Here is a 23,114-nt window from a genome sequence, read left to right as displayed (position 1 = left end):
ATCTACTGCCAATCAATTTCTTTAGGTGACCCTGGCGCTTTCCAGATGACCTGCTATAATCGTGGTAAAATGCTTAGGCTTGGCAGGATCGTATTCACAACAATCTCCAGAATTAAAAAATCCAAATACGGGAAAATACAGCAACCTTTTTGTGATGCACATACAACGCTATAGCACTATATTGCAGCAATTAAATGCCAAACAAGGCATCTGAAATGTGAATGGCCCCCTGCCGACAGCGTAGGGACTGTGGTGTCACAACACAGGAAGTATGGAAGTAGATACGCTGTGACCCTGTTGTAGGGTCTAATCTGGAAAGTGCCATGAGCTCTTATATATTACTTGTCCTTTTACATAGCTCTCTTTTCAGTTCTTTCACTTTATGTGTACCTGAAATTTGCTGAATGTTGACAATCTCGGTCAAATGCTGTGAATGTCCAAAACCCAGAGATACACCATTAATGTTATTAGTAACTCAAAAGCGAATGCTAAGATTCACAGTTTATGTCTGAAATCTGAGAAATATATCTGTTTGGACATTTACAAAATTCATGTTCATTTAGGATTGTCAGCATTCACACACACATTACAATATTCATCGAACTGTCAGCAGTTACTGCAACATAAACATTACTTTTGTTTGTACCCAAAGTTGCTCAAGGAGAGCCTCTTCAGCAGCATTTAGTACTGACAAAAGTAATATGAAGATCACCATGAAAATATACTACAACTGAATGTGTTTTGCATGATTTTAAGACATACCATTTTTATCTTGGCTCTCCATTGAGGACATTCAGGAATTTAATCTCTACAACAACAACTGCTTATGAACTTTTTAACCTTGACAGTAAATCTGTGTTGGGTCTTATTAAAATGCCCTCTGCTTTCCAGATGTGATGGTTTTATGTGTAACAAAGAATACTTTTGTGACCAGAAAGCATGAGACAAAAACAGCTACAGGTGTGTGTATGCTATTTAATTTTGCACTCCCAGTATCTATCGATTAGGAAAAATGTGTCTGAATGCTGTATGCATTCTTGGGAACAGACAGCGTAGCCTGGCCAACTACACATTTGAGCAGATGTAGCCCCACTTCATAGACAATAAACCAGACCACCAATAAAAGTACTCAGCAAACGGCTCAGAAAGGTACAAGAATACTGCTATTCTCATTATAATAAGGATGGCTGGCTTAAACACTAAAGGGCAAATGTAGATCTTTTTTACTTGGAGGTCTTCACAGGAACTTTACTAACTCAGAGGATTTATGCAGCATTTTCATGGATAAAAGATGACAGCAACTGTTAATCCTGGGTTTTTCTGCTCAGATGTAACACATACTGTGAGAGAAATGAAATAGTCTTCACATGTTAAATGAAGCTTCAATTGGAACCAAGGACTTGATTAAACATTTTCAGGCAGGCAGATTCAAGTCTTGGGAGACTGAAAGGAAGTTATATGCCTATATCTGCAGATGAACATAAACCTTCCTGGCAAATACTTCCTGACTCATAAAAGACCAATGAAAACTGGTGTTCTGTTCTCAGCTTGTTGCTTCGTCTCTCACTTCATTGGGCAAGGCCATTACATCAGCAAATGCAGCATAATTAGGCATGGCATTCTTTGAAATTGCCTTATTTTTATTACTGTTATTGAGTTTCCATGAGGATGGAAATGGAAACAACATATTGAAATATTTAAATGGTAGAGGACTGATGGAGGCATTCATGACGTATCAGCATGACATCAACAAACAAATAGGTAAAGCAATCAACAGAAGCCTCTGCAGTAATAGCCTGGCAAAGCTTCATGCCCAGGGTAATACATTAGGGCCAACATTCAAAAACCAGAAGAGAAAAATGAAGCAAGGATAATATTAAAAGTTCAGATCCAAGACTTCAGTCTATGGACAGAACCAGAAAATGAGATTTAAAAACAGATTAATATCAGCATCTATCAGCTGTCCTGTGAAGATCAAACTCAGTGCTTGAAGAGTAGTCTCTAGAGACTATTGGTTGGAAATTCAGGACCAACATGATATAGCAGTGGAAACTGGGAAGGGGCATCACCTCATCTGTGCCCAAATGGCTCAGCCAATTGAGCATCAGACTGAGACTCTTAATCTGATCAGTCATGGTCTGAATCCCCGAACAGAAATATGAAGCATTCTATCCTTAAATGATTTCACTTTGATGAGGGGCACTAGCTCAGTAGTCCGACAGGTTTTTGTATGCAAAAGCTCCCAGGGCATATGGGAATATGCTCTCCACCATCCTAGAAATGGCCACAGATAAAGTTGCTTCCTCTCAGGGTGGGGGGCAGGCATTGTTCCTGTGGAAAAAAAGATTTCCAGAGGGGCTATGGAATGTAGGAAACTACCTTATACAAAATCAGACCACTTGTCCATCTAGCTTAGTATCGTCTGTTGGGATTTGCTACAGACATCGTCTCAATTCTTTTAGAATATTGTTTTTAAAATTTTAAATTGTCATATTTTTAATTTCTTGTTTTTGTTTTTAACTAATGTTTTAATGTTGTTTTTATTTTGTTGTAAACTGCCCAGAGACGTACGTTTTGGGCGGTATAAAATATATAAAATAAAATAAATAAATAATAAATAACTATAGGGCATGCTTCTCTAGTTGAATATATCTATGTAATGGCTTGGGAGTGGAGTCACAGTTTGTTTATCTGCTCCTCACTTGTTGTCTTGAATTCAGACTGAGAGGTTCTCTCTCTCTCTCTGCATTAGACCCTGTTAGTCTGTTTATTGTTTTCTTTCCCTGTGTTTATTTAGTAATAAATATCAAACTCTTGTTTCTCAGTTACAGTTGGCTTCTTGTTCAGTTACTTATAGAGGAGAAGTAATTACTTTGGAACGTTATCTACTATAGCTGGCAGCAGCTCTTCAGGAGTTCAGAGAAGATTCTTTCTCAGCTCTCTCTGGAGATGCCAAAGATTGAACCTGGGACCTTTTGCATGCTAAGCAATAGGGATGTGCAGAATGTTCTGAGTTCAGAAAATTCTGACTCAGAACGGTCCATTTTGAGTGTTCTGAGCTTGGAATAGAACACCCCGAAAAGGTGGGGGGTCCTGTTCTGAGTTTAGAACAGAACAAGCCAATTTTGTTTGGAACGTCCCAAGTGTTCTGGCTTAAAACAAAAATTAAGATAGTGAGGGTGGTGCTGGGGGGTGGCGAGAGGTACCTTTTGCACTAAATTAATTCAAGGACATATAGGTACCTTTAACATTAAAGTAATCAAAGCTCTTCTCTTACTTGAGGCAACTGGTGCATTACCACTGATAAGAGCTTTGATTACTTTAATGTTTAAGCCAAGGTCGAGGAATATGTAAGAACTTCAATTACTTTAATTTTAAAAGGTACCTATAAAAGTATTTTTAAATTTTAATGTTTGTATCTATTATGATTTTTATTTTTTATGAATTTTAAATGTTTCATATTTTATATTATGTTTTAATTCTAGAGCCTAGAGATTACAATATTAGGCAGTATATAAAGTCAGTAAATGAATGAATGAATGAATGAATGAATAATATAAGATGCTTGGATTGATTTAATGCTAAAGGTACCTCTCCAGTGCTGTCCTCACTATCTTAATTTTTTTTTAAAAAAAAAGCCGGAACACTCGGAATGTTCCAAACAGAACAGGCTTTTTCTGTGGAAACACCAGGTCTCCCCAGTGTTCCAGTTGGAATGTTCAGGCTGTTACACATTCTGTTCCGAGCTCAGAATGGAACGCAAAACCCATTACATGCCCACCCCTACTAAGCAGATGCTCAGTCACTGAGATGACTGCATCCCCCATATTACTATATTATTGTTGTTTACTGCAGCAAAAATAACAAAGGAGCATGTGGCACTTTTTGCTTCAACAAATCAGAAGGTGATTTTTAAAGACTTAATTAGTCCTCAATTAATTAGGACCCTGTGGTTTTTCATAATGGACATTTTTATTTTATATTACTGTAGATTGGGCAAGTTGATTGAGCAGGTGGTGGCCTTTTAGCTCCAGGCAGTTTTGGATGATGCATATTATCTAGACCCATTTCAAATTGGCTTTTGTGTGGGCTATGGGGTTGAGACTGTCTTGGTTGGCCTAACGGATGATCTCCAACTGGCTGACAACAGAGGGAGTGTGACTCTGCTGATCCTTTTGGATTTCTCTGCGGCTTTCAATACCATCGGCCATGGTATCCTTCTGGACCGCCCAAGTGAGGTGTTCACTCAGGCAGGGCACTGTTTTACAGTGGTTCCACTCCTACGTCTCTGGTAGATTCCTGGTAGATGGTGTCACTTGGAGACTGCTGTTCCGCTAAGCAAGAACTGTTGAAGTGTGGAGTTCCACAAGGCTCCATGCTATCTCCAATGCTCTTTTACATCTACATGAAACCACTGGGAGAGATCATCAGGAGATTTGGTGCTGGAAGCTATCAATATGCTGATGACACCCAGATCTACTTATCCATGCCGACCTCATCAGGAAATGGCATATCTTCCTTAAATGCCTGCCTGGAGGCAGTAAATGGGCTGGATGAGGGATAACAAACTGAGGTTGAATCCAAATAAGACGGAGCTACTGACTGGGCGGGGTGTGTGTGTGCAGGACTCAAGAGATGGTTTAGATCTGCCTGTTCTGGATGTGGTTACACTCCCCCTGAATGATCAGGTACGTAGCTTGGGAGTGCTCCTGGACCCCAAGCTCTCCCTGGTTTCTCAGGTTGAGTCAGTGGCCAGGAGTGCTTTTTATCAGCTTTCTGATACATCAGCTACGATACATACATTTCTAAAGGCAAATGACCTTAAAACAGTGGTACATATGCTGGTAACCTCTAAGCTTGACTACTGTAATGCACTCTACATGGCGCTGCCTTTGTATGTAGTCCGGAAGCTACAACTGGTACAGAATGTGGCAGCCAGATTGGTCCCTGGGACAATATGAAGGGACCACATAACACTGGTTTTGAAAGAGCTGCACTGGCTGCCGATATGTTTCTGGGTGAAATACAAAGTGCTGGTTCTTACCTATAAATCTCTTAATGGCTTAGGTCCAGGCTATTTAAGAGAGCACCTCCTTTGTAATAAACCCTGCCACCTATTATGATCTTCTGGAGAGGTCCGGTTGCAGTTGCCACCAGCTCATTTGGTGGCGACCCATGACTGGGCTTTTTCTGTGGCTGCCCCAGGGTTTTGGAATATGCTCCCTACTGAATTAAGAGCATCTCCTTCTCTGTTTGTTTTCAGGAAGAACCTCAAGACTCTCCTGTTTTCATAGGCTTTTAATTAGAATTAAGTTTATTAATTTTAAAACCTTGTTTTAATGTCTATTTTATTCTATTGTTATTGTCAATTATTTTAATTTGTAACTTCTAAATATTTTAAATTTTGTACACTGTCTAGAGATGTACATATCAGGTGGTATAGAAATGTGATAAATACATAGATACATACATAGATACATACATACGTTCTTTTTATAAATATGGTATGTGTAGATACAATGTTTTAATGAGATGTATTTTCTTTTACTAACTAGAAGTGAAGCTCTTTTCCATTCATATCCATATGAAACCAAAACTTATAACAACTACCACTTTTCTTATAGCTTCTTTCCAGTAAGGAACAATTTTCTCTTCCCCCCTGCACTTGTAACTTCCCTTTTAATTGTTGAGGTACATGCTGGATCTGGTGGTCTATTTCCTGTGTTTCTTCACTCTTCAAAATAAAGCATTCTTTGAAACAGACTTGTATTTTTTCAGTCAGAAATGCTTCACAACCTAGAAAATGCAAAGTCATAAATATACATCCTGCTGCAGCTGGAACTGATATTCATTGCATTAATTAGAACTTCCCTACAATGTTATACAAGCATAAGTGAACTATAAAGGAAGAGGCATGGGGGATGTTACTCAGTACACTTTGTTATTTGATGAGGAGAGAAAATCCTGAAGTTTCTATTTTAGTTTGTTTTATCCCCAGTAGGCATCGTAAATTGTCTAGCTTTAATCAGGTTAATCCATAGGTTCATCAGCGAAAAGTATAGTTGAATAATTAGTGGAAGTCTATTTAATTGGTGAGGGAAATTTTTTATTTGTGATGATAGTGAGTAAAGGACATCCTTGTTTATTTTTTGAGATGATTTTGGTGTGCTATTGCAATAGAGAATGTTCTTTTCTTTTAACAATGTATAGTAGTTCTTTATTAAATTGTAAGTTATTTTACCCTTCCTTCAGTATTTCAGAATGCCACGTATAATGTGGAGATAATGATATGCAGATTTGCAGAATGAATGTGCATGGTGGTCAATATTGTGGCAGTAGGCTCTGCCACTCAACTATGGATGTTTGCTAGAATAGTTCTTTACAGAAGCCCGATTCAGACATTATGCTGTACAAGTGTACAGGGGTGCAGCTAGACAAAAATGGTGCCTGGACCACCGTTGCTGTGAGGCCCCCCCCTCTGTGAGCCCTTCTCTGTGAGGCCCCCCTGCATTTGGGGGAGGGGCCTCCAGCTGCCACCCTGCACCCACCCTGCCCCGCCGCTGCCACGCCATGCCAAACCATGGTTATCTTACTTTAGTTACTTTAGTGTGTGGGGTGGGGGTGAGCTGAGCAGGCCTCTCCCTGCCCCATGGTGGTGGCAGCCGGAATAGCCACTGGGCCTGTCTGTCCTTGCAAAATGTGAGGTGCTCCTTTCTGTGCAGGCATGCTGGAAGAGTGCATTGGAGCCCCCCCCCCCGACCTTGGAAGCCACGGGCCGGTTCCCCAAGATCCTGGGGTTAGAGTGCCTCTGCAATTGTACAAATGTCTGCACACTTGTACACATGTTTATGTGAATGATTGTACCTGTGTTCATTTTAAAAGTGAACCTGGATACAGGCCCTTCAAATACATGATACAGATAGGAAGTGTATTTCTGGACCTGCGTTCAACATAACATGTGAATGACTATACCTGTGTACACTGTAAGCTCATTGTGAATGGGCCTAGACACTGCCTGACATATTGCGCAATGACACACGAGTGATTCTGAACTTCATATGCTGCTGTGAGGACCTACAAAGGGACAGTCTTGCACAAATACTTATCCTGGTAGGATAACACTTCCACAATGCTATTTATATTACAGCCAGTGAAAGTAGCATTGCGGAAATGAAATTACACTCATTTAAGCACTTGCACAAGCATGCTCTTGCACTAGACTGCAAGTGGGCTTTTTAGGTGTTCACAGTGGCATGGGTGGTTCAGAACCACCCGAGTTTCACTGCACAACATGCCAGCCACTCTCATGAATGTATATAGGTTGGAGGCTAGGGGTGTACAAGTCAGCTTGGTTTGAGCTGGGCTTGACATTGAGCTGGCTTGGCTTAACGGACTTGGAGTGGAATTGGACTGGCCTCAGACAGTCCGAGTACGAACCAATCTGGGCCCAGTTCGAACTGAGCCAGTTTGGAACTCTACTGGTAAAGGGGAATTTGGTGAGGCTTTCCCTTTACCAGTAAAAGGGGTTGTCTTAAGGGTAGAGGGGGTACAGAAGGAAGTAAATAGGTGCTTACAAGTGGCGGCTGTGGTGGCAGCTGCGGGGGCGGGGGGCAGGGGCGGCGGATGTGGCAGTGGCTCCCTCCCTCCCTCAGAGGAGGTAGGGCTGGCAGCAGCCCAGTTTGGGCCTTTCTCAGTCCGGTTCGGGCCTCTGCGCATGCATAGAGATGATTTTCGTAACCTATGTGCATGCCCAGAGGCCATTTGCATGACCATGCAAATTGTGTGGTTATGCAAATAGTCTCTGTGCATTCATGGTCATTAAAATGGCCTCCACGCATGCAGAAAGTTCTGAATCAGGCCACCACCAGCCCTACCTACTCTGGGGGAGGCTGGTGGGGGAGGGAGTCACTACTACCCCACTCCCACTCCCCGCAGCTGCTGCTATAGCCACTGCCTGTGGCACTTGTAAGTACCTATTTACTTTTCTCCCGCCCTGTTACCCTTTACTGGTAAAGGGGAATCCTCACCAGATTCCCCTTTACCAATAGGGCTTTGAGCCAGTCAAACCAGCTCAGTCTGGTTAAACCAAGTCCGGTTTAACCAGGGACAAAACCAAACCGGGACAGGTTGCCCTGAATCCAGTCCAGATTTGAGCCAAACCAGCAAAACCAGTTTTATGCACACCCCTACTGGAAGCAGAACTTGTCACCATACTGCAGCTCCCCCTCTCTTTGTTCCCTGAATTGATAGATTGGTAAAGGGCTTTAAACTTAGGAGGAGGAGGAGGAAGTCAGTAAAGATCAATGTTTTTAAGGAGAGAGAGAAAATAAATACGGGGTGGTTTTGTTTTTGTTTTTTTGCTAAGTTATAATTATGCTATTTTCCCTGTTACTTGCTGTTGTGCTGGTCCTATGAGAGAAAAATTGAAAGAAACATGTGTCAAGATACAGAATCTTTCCAGTGAGTAGCCTTTCACAATGGTTAGCCAGTTTCTAAGCGCATTCTTCATCAGAACCACAAGATAAACAAAGCTAGACTTCTCTGACTTTGGAAAAAAAGGAACTGTCTGCAGCTCCCTGTCTTGAATCACATTCACTATTAAAATGCAGTAGAAGCTATTTACAAACATTTGTCGTTTCCCTGAAGAAAAAGATGCTTAGATTAACTGAATCATAAGAAGAGAAGATTTAAAGCCAGGGTCAGTTCCTGAAGCCCTTTGGCCATTTATTAAAGGGACTGTTGGATGATGTCCCAGAAAGAAAATGGCTGACTCAAGAACAAGTTAAACCCTTGCAACTTTATGTGATAGAACAGGAATACAGCATAGACTAACATGTATGGAAAGAAACGTAGATGAGATAAAAATGTTAACCACACACCCCCACGCCAGCAAGGGTTGTTATTTATCTTATACCTCTTAATATTAGACATTGAAAACCAAGCTGTGATTCCCAGAAGGTGGACTTTAAGATTTGTGCATGGATCCAGTGGCAGCTACCAACGGGAGCTGATTACAATTCCTGCCAGAAGGCTAGAGTAACTCCTGCCTCTGGGGAAAATGTTGTAACACGTCCAGAAAACTGTTATCCTGGCTTTAGAATACTTGAGGATTTTTTTTTAAACACTAGCTTTACTTGAAGGAACAGGGAATGCCATTGTGGGTGTCATGAGTTTGTTAGTAATGCAGATACATTTTCTGTCATCTCTTTTGGTTCATGGATCCCTACTTACAATCCTGTTCACACATTATGTTCAATACTTGTACAATAAGTCTACTGTCTATAGATCTGTACACAAATATAGTTCATACATTATGTTGAGCATAGGTACAGCAGTATCCTTCCTATCTGTACCATGCATCTGAGAGTCCAGTACCCAGGTTCACTTTAAAAATGTATCCATGCAGTTATTCAAACAAAAACACAAATGAGTGTACAGACATTGGTACACTTGTGGGTTATACACTTGTACCACAACTCCCTCCAGGCAGCCCCAAGCCAGTGGGGTTCATGTCTCCCCGCCCCCTGAATTTTTTCAGTTACTGTCCTTTTAACAAGTCTATCTCTATCAGAGTAGCTTTTCTGGTCTCTCTCTCTCTCTCTCTCTCTCTGTGTATGGGAGATCTTCATAGGGATTCATTGAGAGAACTCATACACAGCAAGTCCAAACACAAATTGGAGCCAGACTGGGAGGACCCAGAACTGGACTCCTCCACGACCTGGGCATCATCAGGCCCCCCCCCCCCCACTGAGTGGCAAGAGGAGCATTGGAGGGGCCGCAAGAGGGAGGGAAAATCTGGCTGCACTGCCAGCCGTCAAGCCCCTGCCCTCCACCCCCACCACAGAAGAAGCTGCCCTGGCAGGAGAGCCCCCTGCACCGCCAGGCTCTGCACTGGGCACCAGCCCCAGTGGTGCACCACCCAATGGACCCACCACTGGTCCAGGACATGGCTCAGCAGCAGCAAGCTCCTCTGGATAGGAGAGCCTCACCTGTGCCAAAGAATTCACTGATGGGGACTTCTGAGACCCCAGGATGGTGTCTTCTCTGCCTCCCACCACAGCCTGCCGCACGAGCTTGGGGAACCCTCCCACCTCTGCCTGCCACCCTGCTGTGAGCTTTGTTCGCCACATGGTGCTCAGACATGCCCGAAGACCCTGGGGGCTTTAAAAAAGGGGGGGTTAAATGGAGGGGGGATTTTAAAAAAAAACCATTTGGGGGAAACCTGACCCCCCTTTTTTAAAAGTACATTAGGGGGAATGTTTTAAAATTAAACACCTATGGGGGGCCTTTTTTTTAAAAAAGAAACCCTATTTTAAGAAAACCCTTTTAAAAACAAGCCTACCCACCCACTCCACCCACAATACAATACAATAAAAAACAATGCAATAAAATACACAATGGGGAGGGCAACTAAGTGAGAACCTGTAAAAACAAAAAGCAACCTGTGAAAACAAGAAACAACCTGTAAAGGAAAAAAAACCAGAAATGCAATGCCCTGTTTGGTCTGAGTTTGAACCTTTGAACTGAACCAGTTCGAATTCGAACCGGTTTGCACATCCCTACTTTTGAATGCTTTATAACGAACATTTTCTCACTTTCCAATGGGAAAGAATTATGTGGAGCTAGGCAGATGAATGCGTAGAAACAGTACCAAAGTACCAATAGATTCAGATGCCTTTTCTTTTCACTGTGTAGTCACATGACCAGCCATTGTGGGGTAGAATGCCTACCTAATTTTTTATATTTTTTTATTTTAAACTGTGCAGCTACTACATGTTGTTTGATAAGGAACAAAAGCTTGATGAATGAATGGTGCATCCAGAGACTGGCACAATTTGGATCCTTTCAGACAGCTTAGCAGGATCTTGCATCAGGCACCATGCAATGTGGAAAAACCTGATCATCTGAATCCACATAAAGTCAGAGAAGGGATGAACATTTGGTTAATTGCACTGGAAGATGAAGAGGGAATGAATCTGATGGAACTGGAATAAGACATGCCAGCACAAATTACAGGAGGATTGATTTGTATCCCCAGGAAATCAGAGGAATTGATCACCAGTGGTAAAGAACAGACATGTTCTGCCATTTGTTTGTTTAGACTCTTATTTTGACCTTGATTAATTTACTTCTCCAATCAAGTTTAATGTCTTCATTACTATTCATGATCATCCTGCCATTTCCTCTAAACATTCAGTATTTTATTTCATTGTTCCTGCACTGTTAGAAAGCAGATAATCTGAAACAACTTCTAATTACTAAACCTTTGTGAATCAGCAGTTCCAGAATGGTGCCCTTGGTCATAATTCCTGGATAAGCATTACAAAGGAATATAGGATGGCATCATTTCATTGAAGTCCCATTGATGTGTTTTTTTCTCAGTAACACTCCATGCCATGTGAAAATCTCTATAATCCCACTCTTAAAAATCATGCATAAAGTATATTAGTTTTATTATTTTTCTCATATTAGTACTTTAACTCATTTAGAACTGTAATGAATGTGCTTAATTATACACAGGAATGCTTTGCTGCAGGGGAAATGAGCTCTCTGCAAGCTTGTGTCTTTGCTTCGACAGATGTGACTGTTCTAAATTATGCTGGATGCACACAAGACAAGAGAGGTTTTCAAGTTGTGTGCCCTTTCCTATTTCTCTCTCTTTTATTTGGTGTTCAGCCCAGAGAGGCCTGGCTTCATATGTCAAACAATGTCTAGTACTGAGGAATAGCGTTCATAAATATCATAAATATTCACTTCCCCCCATTTCTATGGTAGCTATCCATGGAACAATCATTTATTGTGTAAGAGGACTTTGTTCAACATTTGTCTGCTTATATTTTGATTCCTGGGGAAAGTATTCTGAAACAAAATGATTCATTCAGAGAGGGAAATAGTTCATTGGAATCTCCTACAGACTATCAACCAATCCTGGAAAGTTTTTCTGAATAATAACATTTGTATAGTATTTTTTGAACATGCAAGCAATTCATAGGAATTATCTTGATGTATTTTTTTTTTAACAAACCTGTTAAATAAGTATTATCCCCATATTGCAATTGCAGCTGAGAGGGCATGGCTTGCCAAAAATCTCCCAATCAGTTCATGGCAGAGATGAGATTTGAACGGGAGAAGCCTTGATATGCAGCATAGCCTCTCAGCCACTACATTATGAGGCTATTCTCACATGCAGGCAAAATGGGGCTAAGGAAGCCCAGCCCGGTTTCACCTGCATGTGAGAACTGCCGGGAGCTGCTTGGCTCCCGGTGGAGGTGCAGTGGCAAACCCGCTTTCAAATCCCACCTTCAAAACAAGCTTAAGGGAGCAAGCGCTCTCTTAAAATTATTCTATGCTAGTCTATTCTATTCTATCTATCAAATTTGTACACCGCCCCAAACTTTTGTCTCTGGGCAATTAACAATAACATAAAACAAGTTAAAACATACATAAAACTTAAAAACAATTTAAACTATTTAAAAAGTCAAAGTAGATTAAAACCTAAAAATTTAAAAAGCCAAAAAAGCTCGGGTGAAGAAGTGGGTTTTCAAAAGCTTTTTAAAAATTGCCAGAGTTGGGGAGGATTGTATTTTAGTAGGGAGCGCATTCCACAATCTTGAGGCAGCAACCGAGAAGGCCTCTCCCCATGTGGCTGCCAGTTGAGCTGGCAGCAACTGGAGACGGATCTCTCCAGATGACCTCAGTGGGTGGTGCAATTCATAGTGAAGAAGAAGTTCTCCTAAAGACCCAGGGCCCAAGCCATTTAGGGCTTTATAGGTTATAACCAGCACCTTATCAGTATACCGATAACACCCCGCACCAAATCCCCTGATGATCTCTCCCAGGAGTTTCATGTAGATGTTAAAGAGCATTGGAGACAGTATACAGCCCTGAAGGACACCATACATTAGCTCAGATTTTGAAGAGCAACTGTCTCCAGTCAACACCATCTGGGATCTGTCTGAGAGGTAAGAGCAGAACTACTGTAAAATGATGCCTCCCACCCCCAGTGCTCTCAGATGTTCCAGAAGGATACTATGTTCGATAGTATTGAAAGCTGCTGAGAGATCGAAAAGGACCAATAGAGTCACACTTCCTCTGTCAGTTCCCAATAGCAGATCATCCACCAGGCCACCCAAGGCAGTCTCCACCCCATAGCCTGCCTGAAAGCCTGTCTAAATAATCAGTTTCCTCCAAGACCATCTGGAGCTGAGAGGCCACCACCCTCTCGATTACCTTGCCCAGCCATGGGAGGTTGGAGACTGGCCTAAGGTTTCTCAACTCTGAGGGATCCAAGGTAGGCTTCTTCAAAAGCGGTCTAATAATTGCCTCCTTAAGACAAGGAGGCATCCTGCCTTCCCTCAGAAATGCATTTATAATCTTTACTAGGCCTTCTACAACAACCGCCCTGCCAGATAATATAAGCCATGTCTGGCAAGGGTCAAGAGAACAGATGCTAGGTCACACCGTTCCAATCAGCTTGTCCACATCCTCAGGAGTCACAAACTGAAACCGATCCAGTCGAACCACATAAGAGGAGTTGCTGGACACCTCCAATTCATACACCATAGCAATTGTAGCGTTTCCATCTAAGTCGGCCCGAATACGAGAGTTATTAGCTGCAAAAAAATCATTAAACACATCACAGCGGGTAACCGATGGCTCCAAATTCCGATTCAAGGAAGGCATGTACTAGCCCCTTCACAACCCTGAATAACTCCACTGGACGTGAACCCACAGATGCAATATGAGCAGAAAAGAACTGCTTCTTTGCTGCACGTATTTCTTTGCCACACGTATTTTCTTTGCCACATGTATTTTTTTTGCCATGTGTATTTTCCCAATCATCTACCAGCCCATGCTCCTTGAAGCTCATACAGTGCATTATGGAAGTTCTGGGAGATTCCCGGTCCCCTAAACCTCATTGCTTCCAGCAGAATTCAGAAATCATCTGGGTGGGTGATCTGCCTGCCCAGCATGGTGCTGAAGATTTTCTGTGAGGATTCTAAGGCTTCCTTCCCACTTTGCCTCAAGCCCTTTTCCTGCAAATATCATAAGAAAGGGCTCTATTTTCTGCAAATATCACGAGAAAGGTCTCTACATCTTACTGATGCAAAAGCTTGAGTTTGGATATGGAACCCCCTTGCTTGTAAGCTCTTCTTTAACTATTTAAACTGAAAGACCAGTTTAAGAAGCAGAAGAATCATATGTGCACCCATATGCTAATACATAGTTTGATAGGAATACTTGTATATATATGGTATGCTGCTTCTTCAAGCAAATTAAGGCCATTCTTCATTCAGTGCTATAGATTATTAGAGTATCTATTATAGCATATGAATATATTCAGTTAGAATTCTTAGCTCATGGATGTGTAGAACTCCACCCCATTTTACGCAGAGGAGCACTGAATAATGTGCTGGGGGAGGAAAGCTGGTCTTGCAGTAGCAGGAATGAATTGTGCTCTGTGTTAAGCCCTGGTTTGTATTTGGATGGATGCCTACAAGGTCATTCTCACAACCAAACTGGCGGGAGCAGAAGAGAAGGTGGCCCCTTAGCTTCCTGCTCCCACATGACACGAGCCTCCTCTGGGCTCTGCCTCTCATGTGCCCACACGAACAGTGTGGCAGCAAGCTCCAGAGCTCAGATGAGAGGTGGGGAAAACTCTCACTTTGTTCTTTTAGCTGCCCGGTAAAGACCTTTTTGTTCACTCAGGCCTTTTACATTTAAAATTTTTGATCTGATTGCAACTGATTTAAAATAATGTTTTAAAAATTGTTTTGTTTTGTATTGTATTTTGTATTTTCTCTCCCCCTTTTGGTGGTGGGGGTTGTTATGATTTAACGTGTTGTGTGTTTTTATCTCATGTTTTAATGTTGTTGTAAGCCAGGATTCTACAATGCCCTGTGTGAGCAGCAGAGCCGCTGATCCCAGCATGGGAGCAGCTCTGCAATGCCTGGCTCCTCTTTTCCCCACCCAGTTATCTGGTTAACATGGCCACCAGCCACCTAGGACTAGTTTTGCAAGTGGCGGTGGCACAGACAACCAAAGAAGATGGTAGGAAGAGGGTTGTTCTCCTCCTTCCTCATTTTTAACCTGGATAGCCGATATGGGCTACCCAGGGACAGAGAATTCTGGGTTGATAGGACTCTTGGTGCCCCAGATGACCAGAACTACTTGGGATAATCCTCTCCTACCCAGGTAGCTCTGGTCATGAGAATAGCTCCTACATGTGAGCACTGTCTGTTAGAAGGTATTCCACTTAGGGATAGGGTTGTAGCTCAGTTGTAGAACATTTGCTTTACATTTTGACAGTCCAGGTTTCACTCCCTGGCATCTCCTGGTAGGGCTGGGGAGATGCTTGCCTGAAACTTTGAAGAGCCATAGAACAAGATGGACCAATGATGTCTGACTTAGTATAAGGCAGCTTCCTAGGTTTCTAATATTATCTGTCATCTGAAGGGCTATGGTCCATTCCACCACTTCAGAACCCTACCTTGTTCTTTTTGTATGTGTAAACCAGGCCAGATATGACGTATTGTATGAAAGTTCTATCTGTGATGTTTGTTCTGGCTCATTCACATGTAAGTGTCTGCTTGCCTCTGCAGACATTAGGCTATCATCATGATACATATTTAAAAGGTAAAGAAATGGATGAAACCCTCAGCAAAGAAAGTCTGTGCTTCTTTCTATTTGTATAATGGTGCCGCTGATAATGTCAACTCCTTGGAGCTGCCTGTACAAAAATGTTCATGCAATCAAGGACAATAACCACACCATTTGTTTGTGTTTATATGACGTGAGAGAGCTCTGGGCATAAGAACTGAGATTCATCCTGATTGCTACCAAGTAATCTTTTGCAGACTTGTAAATCAAAACTGTGGTTGATTTTCATCGATGTGATGGTCATGTTTTTTGAAACTCAGCTAATTAAAACTTTATGAGCATGCCATTAGAAAGAAGACAGCCCTCTCTCTCTTTTGGCATTTGCAATTGCACTGCATCTTTTCTCTTTGTGTTTCCTTGCCAGAATGTATGGGGGTTTGGTTTCAGGCTTTCCAAGTTGCTTATCCCATTTGTTTCTTAAAACTCATGGCTTTCCTTGTGCAGCATGACTGATCTAGTTTGTACAGTGGCCACTTAGGAGTACGGGCTAATGGCAATGATGAGGGACCAGCTGTGTTACTCAGGTGGTCACCAGTCATTCTGAGATTACATTACGCTCACGTCCATTATGTCATTGTCATACCTTGCTCTTCCTGAGGCACTTTAACAGTAGGAATTAATCCCTTTTCAGATGTTCATGTGGGCTAATGTGAATAGGTATAGGGAGAGTCTTCTTCTTCCTCTTCCTGCATCCATCTAAGACTTTACAGCATTATGAAAGGGCAGGTTCTCTTCTTAGGGGCTCACAATCTAGAAACAGACACAAAGGGAGGCAAAAGAAGAAGGGGAGGAGGACTGAGTCAGTGTAATCAGAGAAAGAATATCTAATTATTTCATGTGTACATACTACTTAGGCATAGTAACAATAGGGTACATGTTGTATTGTAGTAGCACTGTAGTATTGGAGAAGGGTATTGTAACAGTAGTCACTGGCCCAACCTATGCAGGTTCATAGAATCATAGAGTTCGAAAGGGTCTTGTAGGTCTAACCCTGCTGCTCCATGCAGGAAATCCAGAGCGAGTGCATCCCCAGTAGATAGCTGTCCAGCAGAACTAGGGCAGCAGAAAACAATTCTTTGCCCTCTTTGATGTGACAGACCTTCAGGTCTTTGAAGAGTTTCTGGTAATGTCCTCCAGTCTGCTGTCCACCATTAACTACCCAAGAGGAATGGCAGGTTTGCAGAGCCTCAGCTTGTTCCAACTCATCTCTTGATATGAGAAATCTGCACATTTTCAACAGCCACTAATACAGGCATGTCATCTTATACCCTTGCCTTTTGTGTATGTGCCCATCCCTGCCTTCCAAGCATGAGCGGCTGGTGAGGGCAGCGCCGCGGAGCGGGGGGAGCATAAGGGCTTATTAAGGAGTAATAAGCAGGTGCTTACCGGCATGTAAGCAGCATCTGCAAACTGTGGCGCTCCACCCGCCATCCTGCATGGTACTCCTCCTGGCATCCAGTGGGGCCACAGTGTGCATACAAGCTGTACATGTGTAGCCTCTGGTCCAACAGGTAAAAGATGGGGCAGAGCCAGAAAGCACAGTCCTACTCTCCTTTCCACATGCTAATACTACAGAGATATTTTGGGGTTTTTTAAAAAAGGTTTCCTTTGGCTTCCCTTACTCCAGGGGTTCCCAACCTGTGATACTCCAGATGTTGCTGAATGAAAACTTCCATAATCCCCAGCCACAATTTATTGTGGCTGGGGATTGTGGGAGTTGTAGTTCAGCAACATCTGGGGTACCACAGGTTGGGAACCCCTGCCCTACTCTATCCTGTTATCTCACACCTAAAATCAGATTTCTGTCCTTCTTCCTTGGGAAGTCACAACTAAGTCCATTGGTTGTCAAGGTTACTGGTTGGTCACTAACAACAACTGCTTTCCTCTACTGTACATTCTGTATCTAGGAATTCATGGGTGAAACTTTTACACATACAACAAATAGAGGTAAAGTGGTAAAGCTTTGGAGGTAAATCTGAAACTAGGACTGGTTTCTGCATTTATTGAAATTAAAGCAAGTTGTACAAAGATATATTTCTGGGTATTGTAATTGTTTTAAAATTAGAGACCACATTTAAATCATGCTACTCTTTTGCTATGAAGGAGCACAAATAATTTAAAGTTCATTGGAAAACCACCTGTTTCTTCTACCTGTGAGCTTATTCTACTCCATTATTGCTCATGTTCAGCTATCTCCAAGGTAGATTTATATGTCCATTTGCAGATTTATATGTTTTAGGTATGATCTGGCAAACACCATGCACTGTATCAAGAATGTTTAGGATGGGCTGGCAGATAGCTTACTGTATGAAAATAATGCTTCTCTAACAATTCTTGCTTCTAGTAAAGTGTGTGTAATTTTGTTGGGGGATTAGACTATGCATTCTGGATCAGTTACCCAGTTTAGCCATCTTGTTGATAGATTAAAAGGTGTACTCCACAGGGCATCTTCCAGTGCTAGTATTTATGCTGAATTGGGAATGCTGGTTGCTGGAAGCATTAAAACCATCACAATACAGATATTTCTGTTATAAAAGCTTCCCCCTACAATTTTTTTCACTTGATATGAGAGATAGTGTGAGAGATAATGCAAAATCACACTCACACTTTCACACACACTTATTAAATTTTCAGATAAAGCCAATCTGCCTTTTGTTGATCTTTAAAATGACCTCTGTCTTCTGATAACATTAATAGCACAACAGAAATTAGCGGTTAAGAATTTGGAGAACAGATGTCCACCAATTTTCGACAAAATGCTAAAATGGCTCCCGAACTCACCCTGTGACCTACATTATGGGATGATGTGCTGTTTCTTTATGCCAACTGCACCTGTTCTACACCTGGAGCCCCATTAACATCAGTGGGAATTCTGCATGTGCAATGAATCTAGAAGAAAGAGGAACTGGACCATGAATGGAAAGTAGAAACAAATGCCTTAAAGCTATAATAGACAAAATTCTTCATGTTGTTTCCAGCTTTGTGGAAAACAATAATGTCTGCCCTGCAGAACAATGCTAATTAAGAGGTCTGTTCCTTTATTGTTTTCATGCTGGGTTAATTTGTAGAGACAACATGATATAAAGAGTATTTGTTTTTGGTCACTATTGCTTTGCTAATGCAGACACATCATTGTAATTAAACACCATTTGATTTATATTAGTGGTGCAGATTGATTTATAGTGTATTATGATATTTAAAACTATACCAATAGCCAAGAAATTCAGTTTCACTTCTTATTTAAATGTGTATGCAGTTCATAAATTAGTGACAGTTGTTTTTTTAAGAGTGTTAATTCAGATAGTATTTTATTGTGTTTCTGATGCAGGAAGCATCTTGTGCTTCTTCAGACCAGGTTGAAACTATTTGCCATCAGATTTATGTGCTAAGGCACAGATTATCAGAACCACTATTTGAGTCAGCAAACACACAAGAAAGCTGGTCGAGGCCTCCATTACTAAAACTGGGAGCTGCAAGCATAGAATGTTCTCCAAAGGCCTAGGATGCCTTCCCAACATGCTTTGTGCTGCCAGTAGAATGGAAAGCCTCATGATGTCATCAACTGCCCTCTGATTGGTCATGAAAGAGGAGGAGGTGGACTCAGCCCTATTGAAGCAGCAGCAAGTACATAGCAAGGCTCTCCATATGAGCAGTGTGGAGAGTTGGAAGGGGTTTGGTGGGGAGAGTGGGCTTGACTAACTCTCCCTGCACATGAGCATCCAGCCCTCCCTGGGCAGCCAGATTGGCTGCCTACACGATTACTGGCTCTGTCATGGCTCCGTCATTGGCAGGGATGGGGGGCTGCCTGGCCCCTGGAAGTCCGAGAATGCTCCACACGAGTGCATGGTTTATTCTGGGGAGCCCCCCAATGTGGTGAGGCTTGTTGTAGCCTCCCAGTTGGGGTTGCTGTGGCATGGAGCCACACCGTGGCAGCACACAATAATTGAGATGGGGTTAGTGGAGCACTCGCTCCACTAATCTCATTTAAGGGGGGGAAATTAAGTGGGCTTACCACCAGCAGCCGCATGACTCCTGGCAGTCCACACATGCTCAGGAAACTGGGCTGGGCTCCCTTAGCCTGGTTTCCTGTGCGCATGAGAATAGCCTCTGCGTGTGCATTGCAGAGTGACATATTCACGCATGGCAGCTCCTGCAGCCACAGCTTTCTATTGTTTCCAGGCCTGCTGCTGATAGAAAAGTTGAGTGGATCCACATGACCAGAAAAGCAAGGTAGGAGATCTTTCTTTCCCTCCTACATTGGTTAAGAGCAGGGTGCAAAAGCCAGGCTACCCTGCTTTGAACAACCTGGGCTGGAGGGATTTTTATGAGTTCATAAACAATGAAAACCAGGGTACAAGGCCTCCTACCCTGATGTTGATGGTTGTGTGAACAGACCCAATGCTTCCCAAAACTTGTTTGTGGGATATTTTAGGTTTTATTCTCAGGTACAGTCTTAGTACAGTAAAGACACAGCTATTATTTCTCATCACTCTGATGGTTATTTTGAACATGCCTTCATATGGACCCATAACTGAGTCCTAGAGTTCCTTGAGCACCCAGAGGTGGCTCAAGACCTCAGGGTACCTGAGGCAAGATGAGAAATCTCCCACTGTGCTGGCCTCCATGCAGTGCTGTACTTTGCCAAGTGCTGGGGAAGGGTTTTAAGAGGAATGGAGGCCTGTTGAACCACAGGGCAATCTTGGAAGATGCACATGGAGCTCTGGGAAGTGCTTGCCATTGCTTTCTTCATAGAGAAAGTACTTTGTGCAAAGCACTCTGCACACAACTTGCAAGATGGAGCTGGGGCCTGATGCTCCATTTCCCTTAAAGGAGCTGCACTGGTGCAGGGAAAACTTCAGCATTGCATGGTGGGAATGGTCACTGCTGCACAGTGCCAGGGTGTGCTGTAGAAACTATTTGGTTTCAGCTGAAGGTTTGCATAGGCCTAGCTAACAATTAGTCATGGACCCTCAGTTAGAGTTGATGGGAGCCACCACTGGGATATGGGCTTTGCAGTGAAGAACACTATTCTAGCAAGTGGCATCACTGCTTGATGAAGAGTTGCTCTGTTGGCAATAGGATCAGGAAGGAGGCGAGTGAGGTGGTGGAAGTGGTAGTGGGTGTTTTGCTACTGCCTCCATCAATGATCTGATCTCATAATAAATAAAATAAATAATAAGAACACTTCCTGAGGCCTTGGAGAGCTACTGCCAGGGAATGCACAGCACTGTGCAAGACGGACCAATTGTCTGACACAATGTAAGGCAAGTTTCATGTATATTCATATCCAGAATCCATATCCAGAATCCAATATTTATCACATCACAGGGACCTATTTAAAACTAAAGTGCTCTACTGAGTGCTAAATACTAGATCTCACCAACTGAAGATGACCAAAATGCTCTCCAACTTCAGAAGATAAGCTCATCATCATGTAAAAAAAAAAAAAGAGAAGTTAAAAACACACACCCAGTGTTGTGATTTGACCACATCAAAATAAATGTGAGGATTGTGCTTTGAAGAAGTGAAGCTAATGTGTCTGCAAGAGTATATATATTCTGTGAACCATACCTTTAATGCCACAATCGTATACTTTTATTTGGAAAAGAGGAAGATTGTTGAATGAACAATTTGAATTCAAAACACAATGCAGATCATGGGTTTATTTTATGACTCTTGTATCAAAAGTTCACCACACTGCATTCTTGAAACTAAAGTAGCATCAATGACATTTTTGCAGTGCCAATTTTTTGTTGACTCTTGGGAAAACATTCTGTCTCTGAACTTGAGACAATGGTTTTGCCTGTTTTTCTAATAAACCAGCTCTTCTGGAATAACAACTGACAGGCTTATTTTAAGTCAGGGCCTTGCATTGTTGAACCAGTTGTGTGGGGAGGGGAAACGAACCAAACAGTTTTTAAAAAGTGACCAAGCATCTTATTTATGAATTATTCTGGACCAAAATCTCCACTGATTTGAATTTGAAGTAGGACAAGTTATAATCAAAGATCCAGTTCAATCACTTTTATGTCAGGCCCAGGCAGCATGACTTGTTAGAAAGAACGGAGGCACTGGTATGGCAGCACAACAGACCTCAAGATACCTCAGATTTGTGGGCCACATGCAAATAGGCAGCAAAAGTAAGGGCATTAATGAAACTTCTGGCAGGCCATATCCCATGACTAGTGGGCTGCATTTAGCCTGGTGTCCTCTTCTATGTGTAAACATGCAAATAATTGTGATTTCTGCATTGATATTACTTTACCTATTTAAACTACCTATAAAATGAGACCCTTTCCCCTATCTATGTGAAATGTGTTAGGTCGAATTGTAAGAGATTGGGACGTCAGAATTCCCTCCTCTCAAAGGAGAAAACAGCATTCAGAAGTCTAGGTAATTTGCCTTTTGCTTGGCTTATTTTAAATCAGTGCCTTAAAATAAGCCAAGACCTCCTCCAAGACCAATGACAACACACAGACAAGTGATTAGAAATTAACAGCATTTATTCTCACCCAAATATTGACAACCTTCAGCAGACAGAAGTAAGAGACAGTTTCAGGGTTCAGGCACCGTGTTCTTGGCAACAATCAGAAATCTGGCTGTCGAAAATCAATAGCTATATGTCTTCACACTTTCTCTCCTTCCTTTCTCCCCTTTTTGGCTGCCCCATCTCACTTCCTTATATCCTGTTTTTGGCATTACCCCCTCAATTTCGTCTTCTTGTTTGTCTTAATAATCATTGGTCAGAAGAATTCAGACCACTGATAACCTATAACCTAATTTCTCACCCCTCTGTGGCCTATATATAAAATGGTCAATCATATTGTGCATAGAGTTTGCGCAATCGATACCTGCAAAATTTGTATCTAGGTGTTTTTAATGAAACAATCTATATCACAACTGCATCATACAGAACTATCTGTGTTTTATGCTCATTCTGTCAAAATGTCACATCCCTTCAAATCACCTTTGAAGTAGAGCTCATGCTAAACTGGGAAAACTGCCAAGATGCACTTGGTCGTGGCCTCTGGTGTGCCCCCGAAAGAACACCCTTTGACATTTGGAAACTGTTTGAAACTTCTAAAAAAACAGATCACAATGGAGCCGGCAGAAGAGGTATGGTGTTGTTATCATATGCTCAAAAGCCTAGCTTTTCCTAAAACCATTGTCAAGCAGACTGGTCAACCTGGCCATAGAAAAATGCCCTTCCTGGTGAATCCACCCCCCCCCCCGTTAAATGGTGATACCACAAAACACCAATTTAACGCACCTATTCATTTGATATTGGTGAGTAAAAAACAAAAACATTGTATATAAATGGATACAGAATACATGAAATGAGTACATAGTTTTGAGCAAGCATGTTACAATAAACAGAAATAAGAAATAAACAGAAATAAGCCCTTCCTTGCTGTCTCCACCTCCATGGCCACTCATTCCCTTCAGGCCTCTGA

At 42.1% G+C, this 23,114-nt stretch overlaps 1 long non-coding RNA gene across 2 annotated transcripts; it reads right to left on the bottom strand.

The window, feature by feature from the left end:
- Positions 1–4,793: 4,793 nt before the first annotated feature.
- On the bottom strand, positions 4,794–21,861 carry LOC128325835 (uncharacterized). 2 transcript variants are annotated; one of them, XR_008307666.1, is made up of 3 exons: positions 21,041–21,861; positions 16,244–16,410; positions 4,794–5,796 (listed from the first exon to the last, which is right to left on the bottom strand). It is a non-coding gene; the product is annotated as an uncharacterized LOC128325835 (long non-coding RNA). The 2 variants fall into 2 exon arrangements; XR_008307667.1 differs by lacking the exon at positions 21,041–21,861 and adding an exon at positions 17,047–17,167.
- Between the last annotated feature and the right edge of the window lie 1,253 nt (positions 21,862–23,114).

Source organism: Hemicordylus capensis, chromosome 5 (assembly GCF_027244095.1).
Source record: "Hemicordylus capensis ecotype Gifberg chromosome 5, rHemCap1.1.pri, whole genome shotgun sequence".
Taxonomy (NCBI): Eukaryota; Metazoa; Chordata; class Lepidosauria; order Squamata; family Cordylidae; genus Hemicordylus; species Hemicordylus capensis.
This window is presented reverse-complemented; position numbering and strand designations above follow the sequence as displayed.